The following is an 8927-nucleotide window of genomic DNA, read 5'->3' as shown; positions in this document are numbered from 1 at the left end:
CAGTATTTTGCATTTTGCAGTTCGCCAACATTGTTGTATGAAACATACAAAATAGGAGCAGGTGTAAGCCATTTGGCCCTTCAAGGCTGTTCCAGCATTCAATATAATCATGGCTGATCATCCAACTTAGTACCCCGTTCCTACTTTTTCCACATACCTTTTGACCTCTTTGGCCCTAAGAACTGTATCTCCTTCTTAAAAACACTCAATGTTTTAACTTCAACCCTTTCTGTGGCAAAGAATTCAATAGGCTTCCTACGCTTTGGGAGAAGAAATCTCTCCTCAACTCAATTCTAAATAGCTTACCTTGTGTGGAGGAGGTCCCTCAGGCTCTCTGCTCAAAAACAGTTAACTACTTTCATTTTGTCTTGCTGAAGGTAAACAAATGAAGCAACCACATAGTTAGGCTATGTTCCCTCAGGATGCCACTAGTTGTTCACATATCATTCCTATGTACCGTATGTCTATTTTGTAGTTGCTCACTATGATACCTTCTGCCCTATGCTATTCTACTGTGCTGAAGGGATTCCATTCTCACAGTATATAATGATGTGTGATTATCATCAGTGAATCATCCAAGCCAATGTCCAATACCCTAGCAGCTTTCACGATGTCTTTATATTATGACAGTCTACGGTATCATTTGCATTTGAGCATTTTTAGTAAACTAAAGGGTGGCTCCTGGGTAATATGGTTACCTACTGACTACATGGCTGATGATTTTATATACAACCCATGCCACATACAATGCAGATATATGATGAAAGCCAAGCTGCCACACATCTCTACAGAATGGGTGTCAGATTCATGGTAGTCTGATATATGCTAACAACCTCTTAATCACAAGGGACAGCTCTTAATACCAGTTAGCTGGTATGGAACGGGAGTATGAGACAGAGGAAAGTATTCTAAACAGCTTAAAACTGGCCATAATGAACTCATCTGCAAACTACAATAGCAGTAACATAAATTGCAATTCATCCATTCATCAACAGTTCCACATCTTAACTTCTCTCTGTCCCCTGATTATTACCACATCCATATCACCTCAAGGCAAAAACACAAGCCACCATAAAATAAACATTCAGAACGAAATGCATGAATGCAGGCACATTCCAAATTGTGCACAAAAGTCAAATCATCAACTTTGTGCATTCTCTTAGCCTCTTTCATGGGAATTTGCGTTTCCAAGTGCTCCTATATAGTGTTTAAACTCACTGCAGTATGGCTGATGGAAGGCTGATGACATACAATGACATATAGCTGGAGAACAAACATAAGTGACTCCAGACCTAGAAGGTAGCAGTCTGGGCTGGTTGACCGATAAGCAAAAGGAGGAGTGGGAGGATGAATGCCAACTTTCTGAAAGAGCATAGCAGATTCTTGCCCCATGTAGGTGCCGAAAGCAATCCCAGTAATCTGCTGGAGAATAGATTGCTGGACAGCTGTGACACCAGGCAAGCCCCTTTTTACTCTAATAGTGTCAGTCTGAGTTTGCGTGACAGAAATTTTGAGCTTCTACCTCAGTACAAGGTCATTGTGTGGCCAGCTACTTCTATGGCAATGGAAACTGTGACATTGCCCATCAGATCCTTCATCATGGTTGGGTCCACAAGGGTGCTGATGGAGTTCACCGCCACATCCACGCTGGAAAGGTGGGCTCCATGATCTGACAATAGCTCTTCACTGGTCTCCCCCATAGCCTTTGACATTGACTGCTGGTTTGTTGACAGGCTTCCCAATGCACCAAACATTTTGACATGCGCACTCATCAGTATTGTTGTGTAGGCTGCTTTGTTGAAGCAAGTATGAGCATGTATCCTTTGCAGCAGAACATGGGTGGGACCCTATCAAACTAGCAATTGCACTATCCTTGCACTTTGGTGCAGCCATTCTGGTCCAGTCCCCCACCCTTGCAGATCTCACCTCTGAGTTACATGAAGTATCAGTATCTGACCTGATGCTATAAGTATGAAAACAATTGATGGTCTGTCTTTTTGCTGTTCCTTCAGTGCCTGCCAAGTTGCCCTTCTTGGGATTCGAAAGAAGAAAGGCACAAGAGTAAGATTTTGGTGTGGAGAACTGATGTGCAATGTACAAAGGGCATGCTTAAACCATCTGCAGCTTGTAAATCAGAAGAGATTTTGGGATAAAGGGAAGGCGGAACATGAGAAGGAGAATGAGATCTGATGATACTGTCACCTTTGTGCTTTCAACCTTTCCACTGGGCCTTGGCCTTAACAGTTGCATTCCAAGAGTGGCAGGCACTATCTCCCCCATGCAGAACAGAATGTGAAGGTATGCCAATTTTGTTCCAGTTAGCTCCTTCTGTCTCATGGTCTGTATCCATCTCCTTGCAGGAGAGAGAAAGTTATGTCAGAAATTGTCAAGCAATCTGTCTAGCTGGTATAGTTAATATGCTTAATACTTTGTACTCAACTTGTGAGATGTGGGTGTGAAGCTTGCACAATGTCAAGTGCGTGAGGGTAAGATGAAGCATTTGTTAGGTTTGAGGCCTGATTGACAGATTGTTGGTAAATGCGCTTTGTGGAAGGCAGGATGGAATTAATTGATATCCCAATTGCAATTTACCTCAGCAAGAAAATTAACTTACTGAGATGGAATAAGGGAGCAAGAGACTTGTGTGGTGTAAAGCATCATCATAGATCCATTTTGCTGAATGACTCATTTTGTTGTGCCATAAATTCTGTGCCAGTTTTAAAAACAGTTTAGAAGTCAGAGTCTTGCTAATTCCAATGTATAGAACCATAAGGTACAGGAGGAGAATTAGGCTATTTGGCCCACTGAGTCTGCTCTGCCATTCGATCATGGTTGAAGTGTTTCTCAGGCCTATTCTCCTGCCTTCTCCCCATAACTCTTGATCCCCTCACTAATTGCAAACCTATCTATCTGTGTTTAAATACGCTCAGTGACTTGATCTCTACAACTTCATTTAACGATGAGTAAGAATCAAGGTACTGTAATAACACGTCATGTAGATGTACTTGTCACACTGTAGGCTAGGTTCCAGCTCAGGTGTATAACTACCCATGACCCACTTTGGGGAAGCATGGTGGCTCAATGGTTAGCACTGCTGCTTCACAGTGCCAGGGACCCGGGTTCGATTGCACCCTTGAGAGACTGTCTATGTGGATTTTGCACATTCTGCCCGTGTCTGCGTGAGTTTCCTCCGGGTGCTCCAGTTTCCTCCCACAGTCCAAAGGTATGCAGGCTATGTGGATTGGCCATGCTAAATTGCCCATAGTGTTCAGGGATGTGGAGATTAGATGGATTATAGGGGGTTGGGTCGGTGTGGATTTGTTGGGCTAAAGTGCCTGTTTCCACTCTGTAAGGATTCTATGATCAAAATAGCTTGGCCCAGATACTTGCATTGAGGCTAACCAGAGGTTCCACTGTACCCCAAACACAATTCATGAATTATTTGATACATCATGTGTAATATACTATCAAATCTGTTCTACCTTATGCACAGAGGAATGTATTCTTCACTGTTAGGACACAAATAAAGAAAGACTTTTATGCTGCATCTCATGGCCTATTGTTCCAACAATGAAAGAACTAATTCATTCTCTGCCATTGATGTCTCTCAGCTTGATAAACAAAACAGTACACCAAAAATCATAAGCCAAAAATGGATAGGATAGGTACTATTTGCAAGTGTTATACCTGGATGAGCTCCATATGTGAGATAACAAGGTGTAGAGCTGGATGAACACAGCAGGCCAAGCAGCATCAGAGGAGCAGGAAGGCTGACGTTTCGGGCCTAGACCCTTCTTCAGAAATGGGGGAGGAGAAGGAGGTTCTGAAATAAATAGGGAGAGAGGGGGAGGCAGATAGAAGATGGATAGAGGAGAAGATAGGTGGAGAGGAGACAGACAGGTCAAAGAGGCGGGGATGGAGCCAGTAAAGGTGAGTGTAGGTGGGGAGGTAGGGAGGAGATAGGTCAGTCCAGGGAGGACGGACAGGTCAAGGGGGCGGGATGAGGTTAGTAGGTAGGAGATGGGGGTGGGGCTTGAGGTGGAGGAAGGACAGGTTAGGGAGGCGGGGACGAGCTGGGCTGGTTTTGGGATGCGGTAGGGGAAGGGGAGATTTTGAAGCTTGTGAAGTCCACATTGATACCATTGGGCTGCAGGGTTCCCAAGAGGAATATGAGTTGCTGTTCCTGCAAACTTCGGGTAGCATCGTTGTGGCACTGCAGGAGGCCCAGGATGGACATGTCGTCTGAGGAATGGGAGGGGGAGTTGAAATGGTTCGCGACTGGGAGGTGCAGTTGTTTAGTGCGAACCGAGCGTAGGTGTTCTGCAAAGCGGTCCCCAAGCCTCCGCTTGGTTTCCCCGATGTCGAGGAGGCCACAACGGGAACAGCGGATGCAGTATACCGCATTAGCAGATGTGCAGGTGAACATCTGCTTGATGTGGAAAGTCTTCTTGGGGCCTGGGGCTTGGGGAACATTGAGATCCTTCAGAAGCGTTTCTCCCTACGACTCCTGAAACACACACTCGCAGCAATGCGCCAGCATCTCCGGGCACTACAATCAAGCCTACCCCAGCTCAGAGCCTCCCTCTCCCAGACCTGCAAAGGACCTCTCCTGTTTTTTATTCTTCGTAGGATCCACAACCTGAAGTCACAATTCTACTCAGCTTTATTGGACACAAAAAACCGTAAGTACAGTAAACTTACTGGTGCCTACCACCCAAAACGGGCTCCCTCCACCTGCCAAATCCCCAACCCTATCCATGACCTTCCCCACAATGTGCCCTCTTCCCCTCCCCCATTTCTGAAGAAGGGTCTAGGCCTGAAACGTCAGCCTTCCTGCTCCTCTGATGCTGCTTGGCCTGCTGTGTTCATCCAGCTCTACACCTTGTTATCTCAGATTCTCCAGCATCTGCAGTTCCTACTATCTCTGAGCTCCATATGTGTTGCTTATTCTGTATCAAAGTTTTCATGAATTGGAAATAAAATATGGTCCTCCTCCACCTCCTTATGTTCTCCCTCATTGTTTTCCATGGCAACCAATCTTTGATGAAATATATATTTTTAAAAATACCCTTCTGTTTTGCTCCTGACATTAAATAGAATTGTTTTATCATTTAACTTTTGTGGTGATATTTATCCATTTTTTACAGGTATCTTCTCTTTGACTTTGCAGTCCAATCACAGACCCAATATGATTCTGTACTATATTCCGAGCCCTCCAGTACACAGTAAAAAAAAACTTGGAAATACCAGCTAATCTGCATTTAACACAATCATATTCTTTATTGTTGACATTTTATGGAACCATAATAAAATGATAAATCCTGAAATAATGAAATCTGCAAAAGTTTTCAACTGTTAAAACAAATTTTTTTATAGAATCCCTACAGTGTGGAAACAGGTCCTTCAGCCCAACAAGTCCACACCGACCCTTGGATCATCCCACCTAGACCCACCCCCTATAACCCACCCAAGCTACACATCCCTGAACACTTTGGGCAATTTAGCATGGCCAGTCCACCCAACCTGCACATCTTTGGACTGTGGAAGGAAACCGGAGCACCCGAAGGAAACCCACGCAGACATAGGAAGAATGTGCAAACTCCACGCAGATTGTCGCCCGAGGGTGGAATTGAACCCAAGGCCCTGGCGCTGTGAGACAGCAGTGCTAACCACTGATTGATGAGTCTAATTGCTGCCATATTGAACACAAGTTGAAGTTGGCTTTTTAATTTGTAATTAATGAAATAGACAGACAATGCAGCTCAAGGAAGAAAAAGGACACAGCAGCTTTCACAGAATGGAGGAGAGCAAGGAGATCATTAAGTTCCCAAATGGTGGATTTAACCTAAGCCCATGTGTTGGAAGTTGCCATTTGTAAATGTGCAGAAGTAAGCATTTATATTCTTAAATTGTAATGTACTTACATGAATGAAATCTATATTGAAGACATTTTAAGAATCTGATGCTTCTTAGCAGAAGCTAATTACTTCACCGGCTCCCTAATGTGCCTTGAAGAACCAATTCATGTTGGGCAGTGCCGTCTCCTTTTACTTTGTTTCAAAAATATTTGTTATGGAGTTAAAACTCCTTTTAAAGCAATCCTTTACTATTAAGATTGTGGAGGTAGAGTCCAGTAAAATAAATTCTTGATTAAAAATTGGCTTGAATGCTGTTAAATGAGTCTTGAATAACCCTTTTAACCATTGTACTGGAATCTAAGATAACAGACCATTCATGGTTTTTCATTAGTAGATATATTGTACAAATAGTCTTTGTATAATTATTCCCTTGCTGCACAGTAATTTGCTTTTGTATAGTTTCTAAAAACAGTATTATATGAAAACCGCAGCAAACAAAGCAAGATTTCTAAGCAGCTCTGTAACTTTCACATGTCTCCTAAAAAGTTACTCTGCTCTCTGGGCTAATAAAATGACATGCAATTGCTGAAGACAAGAATTATAACAGCTTGTTACAGTGCACAAATGAAACCTGAGTGCTGCAGGGCTACAGGTGAAGAAAATGAAGACGGTTATATGAGAAAATGGCTTGAAAGCAGGGACTGTGCACCTTGCAAGTCTGCCCTTTAATCTCAGTAAGATGGGTTCCAATCTTTTTTAGTCCCAAGAGATGAGATAAATGTCTCCTTTCTGCAAAGGCTACAAAAGATCTCAATTGAAATTAACTGGGGCATTCTTAATCCAGGTCTCAATGAATACACACCCGTTGAAGAAGATTGCTGAAGAGAAATAGTACGGCAAACTGTTACTAATACAACAATCTCTTTTGATTCGCAAAGTAATATCATTGGTAATATGCGTAGAGGGCAGGGAGATAATAGGAGCAGGGTGAGTTTCTGCAAATGGACCTGATATATGCAAAGACAGCTTTTCTTTTCACATTTGATCTTGAGTAACTGATCATTTTTCATTGCATATAGTTAAGAAATGTTTTATTTCCCAGAATGACCATTCTTCCAATACACGGTGAGATAACTAAATTAAATGAAAATGAGGCCGCAATTGGTTAAGAAAATGTAGATTATCTTGTAAAGAGTTCTAAGTAACTAAGTAAAAGATCGATGGATGTTAGTCCACGGTCAACCACTGGTTATGGAAGCTAATCCATGAATGGCCTGACTTTGCAACAATGAACAACTAACCTTTAAGAGAGATGTGTAGTTGAGCTTGAGTGGAAAGGTCAACAGATGGTATTCTAATCACCATAGACAAGTATTGGAACACAATAGCATATTTTGCCACCGAGCAAATTTTGAGAAATATTTCTTGGTTCAAAAATGCTTTTGTCACTATTGTAAATATTCATATATATGTTTGAACATCAAGTACCGGCAGGTTAGTCAATTGTGAAGGCACATTTACTACTTGCCCAATGCCCATCCACACTGTCTAACAGGAATTCCTGGTTAGCAAACAGCAATGTTTATTTTTTGTGATTTCTGCAGCTGAACCCAACGGTATTGAGGCTGATTATCATGCTCTTACCATAATCCAAACTATATCAACCTTTCCAACACAAGCCAGGAAGGGGATCTATGTATATTTATTCACATGCACAAAGCTGTATTTTGTTATTAACTTCCATGAAGATAGGAGGGAAGGATAAATGTCAAAGAGACTGTAAGATCAGAATAAATCCCTTGTTCAAAGGGCAAGTCAAATGGAGGTAAATGTCAGGTTTTGCCAATCTTCATTCACACTTGGCTTGTAGGTCTTCTTTCAGTGGAACGTCATTATCGCCAGCCAAAACTTTCAGTTAAACTTGTTGACCTGCAGCTAAAATTCTGTGTGTAGCAATGTCACATGTAGCCGTTTGGTTTAATTTACACCAAGTGTGGTGCATTGACATTTTAACAGCTGGTTCATCAGTTATGCCTTTATGTGACAGAAGATGATTTGTTGTTTATTTAGTCAGCAAGAAATTAATCTGTCATTACTGGCTGACACATTCTGTAAAAACTAGTGATCCAGATTCATTGAAAGATAATAGCTGCTAGTGCATGTCAATGGTGTTAATGAACCATGAAATTCAGCACAATAGTGAAGAAGAAACAATGCAGTGTCTGAAGAACTGCCTTTTGGATGAAATGTTCCAGTGGACATAAAAAATGCCATGCCACATTGAGAACCAGACTGGTTCCTGGACTCACAGGACCGATGCATGGAGAAAGACTGGATAAATTAGAACTAGATTCACTGGAGTTCAGAAGAATGAGGGAGGATGATGATCAGGATTTGGGAAGTCAGGAGGTGAGTTACTCACTGCAGGATTCTGACCTGCTATTGCAGCAATTGTATTCATATGGCTAATCCAGTTCTGTTTCTGGCCAATGGTAACCCCCAGAGTGTTAATGGTCGGAAATTCAGTGATGGTAATATCATTGAATACCTATGATTATTAGATTGTCTCTTGTTGGAGAGGGTCATTTCCTTGCAATTTGTCAAAGCAAAGACATTGTCACGTTCTTGCCACATTTGGACTTAGACTGCTTCAACAGCTGAGGAGTTACAAATAAGGCTGATTGCTGTGCAATCATCAGTGAACATCCCACACTTCTGACCTTATGATGGAGGGAAGGTCATTACTGAAACAGTTGAAGATGTTTAGGCCCAGGATGCTACTGCCTGTAAGAGTGGTTGAGGCAGAAACTCTCATAACATTTAAGATGTATTTAGATGTGTACTTGGTGATGGCAAGACATAATCAGCTATGTGCCAAGTGCTGAAAAATGGAATGACAATGGTTAGGTGATTGTTTCTGACCAGCACAGATGTAATAGGTCAAAGGGCCTTTCTCTGTGCTGTAGATCTCTATGACTGTACCCTGAGGTACAATAGGGAGATGTTTCGGAGCTGGGATGACTGACCTCCAACAACCACAATCATCTTCTTTTGGATGAGTTATGACTC

This window comes from Rhincodon typus, chromosome 5 (assembly GCF_021869965.1).
Source record: "Rhincodon typus isolate 14 chromosome 5, sRhiTyp1.1, whole genome shotgun sequence".
Classification (NCBI taxonomy): domain Eukaryota; kingdom Metazoa; phylum Chordata; class Chondrichthyes; order Orectolobiformes; family Rhincodontidae; genus Rhincodon; species Rhincodon typus.
The sequence above is the reverse complement of the archived record's forward strand: the minus strand, read 5'-3'. Positions refer to the sequence as shown.